Below are 4,174 nucleotides of genomic sequence, written 5' to 3'. Positions count from 1 at the left end.
CTAAAGATAAACAGAAATAACTAAGAATAAAAAACACATAGCACCCCACAAACCCCTCCCTTAAAAATATATAAAAAATGTTTATCTAGGTGGCTTTAGGTGGATTGTTTGTCCATTTTACGATTTCATAATTACTGGCTCATCATTGCTGTTTTGTGCCTGTGATACGTTTGGATTGTAAGATTGTTTTTATGTCTTTTCCTACAATAATACACAATGCTCTTTTTTTTTTACTTTTAAGAAAAAGAGGACCCTAAAAACAGTAATACAGAGACACATAACTGGAAGCTCAGTGAGAAGCCTGAAGGGGAAAAGATGTTATCAGAAAGAGACAAAGAGAAAACTTCTTCCAGTTCTGACTGGGGAGAAAAGGAAAAGAATCAAAATAAACAAAAACCTTCACCAGGAGGCTCAGCTCTGTGTGAAAACAGTATCAGTAATCTCAAACAGGCAGGGGAAGAGGAGAGAAACCAGATGAGAGATCAAAGCTGTTCCTGTGATATTTGTCAGATATTCCTCAGCAATCATTTTGTTCTAAAATCACTTCTTAGATCTGATACTGAAGAGAGACCATCTACATGTACGGACAATGGGGGAAATGTCAGTCTAAAGAGAGAACTAGAAGGACAACAGAAAACAGTCCTAAAAGAGAAACATTTTACAGGTTCTGAATGTGGGAAAGGTTTCAATAGGAAGAAAGAGCTAATGCAACACAAGAAAACTAATAAAGAAACTACAATGTGTACATTTACAGAATATGGGAAAAGCTTTACGAACAAAGCAGACATTATAAAATATAAGAAAAACATCACAGGAATATCTTCATGTCCTGGATGTGAGAAAAGCTCCAACAAGGAAGAAAATTTCCACCAAGGACAGAGCTCAGTTTCAAGTGCTGAATGTCAGAAAAGCTTTAGTCAAGAGGAAGCAGTCATAGATCATCAAAAAGCTCAAACTGCTGGGGAATCGGACACTTCTACTAAATCTGAACAAATATTTTGCAGGAAGGCAACACTCTCAAAATACCAGGAAATCAAGAAAAATGAGAGATTATATACTTCTGCTGACAGTGGTATAAGTGCTTGTTGGAAAGGAAACCTCACAATGCCCAAGAGACTTAATTCAGTAGTGAAACCATTTACCTCTACTATGTGTGGTAAAAGCTTCACTACAGACAGTCTCCGAGACCACCCAAAAACTGACACTGGAATGAACCCATTTACTTGTACTGACTGTAATAAAAGCTTCAGTCAGAAAGAACACCTCACAACACACGAGAGAATCCACACCACTGAGCGATTTCCATGTAATGAGTGTGGTAAAAGCTTAAGTAGGAAGCAAACACTGACCATACATCAGAGAATCCACACAGGTGAGAAGCCATTTACATGTACTGACTGTAATAAAAGCTTCAGTCAGAAAGAACACCTCAGAAAACACAAGAGAATCCACAGCATTGAGCGATTTCCATGTAATGAGTGTGGTAAAAGCTTAAGTACGAAGGAAACACTGACCACACACCATAGAATCCACACAGGAGAGAAGCCATTTATATGTAATCAATGTGGTAAAAGCTTTAGTAAAAAGGGAACACTGACCAAACACCAGAGAATCCACACAGGGGTGAATCTGTTTACATGTACTGAGTGTGGTAAAAGCTTTACTATGAAGAAAAGACTGACCATACACCAGAGAATCCACACAGGTGAGAAGCCATTTACATGTACGGAGTGTGGTAAAAGCTTTACTATGAAGAAAACACTGACCATACATCAGAGAATTCATACATGTGAGAAGCCATTTACATGTACTGAGTGTGGTAAAAGCTTTAGTAAAAAGCAAAAACTGACCATACACCAGAGAATCCACACAGGTGAGAAGCCGTTTACATGTAGTGAGTGTGGTAAAAGCTTTACTATGAAGAAAACACTGACCATACACCAGAGAATCCACACAGGGGTGAATCTGTTTACATGTAGTGAATGTGGTAAAAGCTTTACTATGAAGAAAACACTGACCATACACCAGAGAATCCACACAGGAGAAAAGCCATTTACATGTAGTGAGTGTGGTAAAAGCTTTAGTGTAAAGGAAAAACTCACCATACACCAGAGAATGCACACAGGTGAGAAGCCGTTTACATGTAGTGAGTGTGGTAAAAGCTTTACTATGAAGAGAACACTGACCAAACACCAGAGAATGCACACAGGTGAGAAGCCATTTACATGTACTGAGTGTGGTAAAAGCTTTAGTAAAAAGCAAAAACTGACCATACACCAGAGAATCCACACAGGTGAGAAGCCGTTTACATGTAGTGAGTGTGGTAAAAGCTTTACTATGAAGAAAACACTGACCATACACCAGAGAATCCACACAGGTGAGAAGCCATTTACATGTAGTGAGTGTGGTAAAAGCTTTACTATGAAGAAAACACTGACCATACACCAGAGAATCCACACAGGAGAAAAGCCATTTACATGTAGTGAGTGTGGTAAAAGATTTAGTACAAAGGAAAAACTCACCATACACCAGAGAATCCACACAGGAGAGAAGCCATTTATATGTAGTGATTGTGGTAAAAGCTTTAGTGTAAAGGGAACACTGATCAAACACCAGAAAATCCATACAGGAGAGAAGCCATTTACATGTAGTGAGTGTGGTAAAAGCTTTACTGAGAAGCAAACACTGACCAAACATCAGAGAATTCACACAGTAGAAAAGCCATATAAATGTAGTGAGTGTGATAAAAGCTTTCGTAAAAAGGAAAAACTGACCACACATCAGAAAATCCATACAGGAGAGAAGCCATTTATATGTAATCAATGTGGTAAAAGCTTTAGTAAAAAGGGAACACTGACCATACACCAGAGAATCCACACAGGTGAGAAGCCGTTTACATGTAGTGAGTGTGGTAAAAGCTTTACTATGAAGAAAACACTGACCATACACCAGAGAATCCACACAGGTGAGAAGCCATTTACATGTAGTGAGTGTGGTAAAAGCTTTACTATGAAGAAAACACTGACCATACACCAGAGAATCCACACAGGAGAAAAGCCATTTACATGTAGTGAGTGTGGTAAAAGCTTTAGTACAAAGGGAAAACTCACCATACACCAGAGAATCCACACAGGAGAGAAGCCATTTATATGTAGTGATTGTGGTAAAAGCTTTAGTGTAAAGGGAACACTGATCAAACACCAGAAAATCCATACAGGAGAGAAGCCGTTCACATGTAGTGAGTGTTATAAAAGCTTTACTGAGAAGAGAACACTGACCATACACCAGAGAATCCACACAGGGGTGAATCTGTTTACATGTAGTGAGTGTGGTAAAAGCTTTACTGAGAAGAGAACACTGACCATACACCAGAGAATCCACACAGGTGAGAAGCCGTTCACATGTAGTGAGTGTGGTAAAAGCTTTACTGAGAAGCAAACACTGACCATACACCAGAGAATGCACACAGGTGAGAAGCCGTTCACATGTACTGAGTGTGGTAAAAGCTTTATTAAAAAGCAAACACTGACCAAACATCAGAGAATTCACACAGTAGAAAAGCCATATAAATGTAGTGAGTGTGATAAAAGCTTTCGTAAAAAGGAAAAACTGACCACACATCAGAAAATCCATACAGGAGAGAAGCCATTTATATGTAATCAATGTGGTAAAAGCTTTAGTAAAAAGGGAACACTGACCATACACCAGAGAATCCACACAGGTGAGAAGCCGTTTACATGTAGTGAGTGTGGTAAAAGCTTTACTATGAAGACAACACTGACCAAACATCAGAGAATTCACACAGTAGAAAAGCCATTTATATGTAATCAATGTGGTAAAAGCTTTAGTAAAAAGGGAACACTGACCATACACCAGAGAATCCACACAGGTGAGAAGCTATTTCCATGTCCTAAGCCCATCTAAGCTCAATCACTCTCAGACAATGGACTAGCAGATGTCCAGGCAGGAAGTCTTGTGATGTCATTGAGAATGTGACCTGTTGCCATGCTCCATCTCAAAGCCAGATGCCCAGAATTCAGCTACCCAGGAGCTTTCTAATTGGACCAAGGGCAACCACCTGACGATAAATGCCCAGTTCAGACACTTTAAAAGCAGGGGCTCTTTCTTTAGAAGGAGAGTTCTTCCTGGCTGTTCCTGATGCTCCTGTCCTAGT

At 39.4% G+C, this 4,174-nt stretch overlaps 1 pseudogene; it reads left to right on the top strand.

The window, feature by feature from the left end:
- The first annotated feature begins 258 nt into the window (after positions 1–258).
- On the top strand, positions 259–3,827 carry LOC115462900 (annotated as a pseudogene).
- The last annotated feature ends 347 nt before the right edge of the window (positions 3,828–4,174 follow it).

The sequence above is a fragment of the Microcaecilia unicolor genome, chromosome 1 (assembly GCF_901765095.1).
Source record: "Microcaecilia unicolor chromosome 1, aMicUni1.1, whole genome shotgun sequence".
Taxonomy (NCBI): Eukaryota; Metazoa; Chordata; class Amphibia; order Gymnophiona; family Siphonopidae; genus Microcaecilia; species Microcaecilia unicolor.
This window is presented reverse-complemented; position numbering and strand designations above follow the sequence as displayed.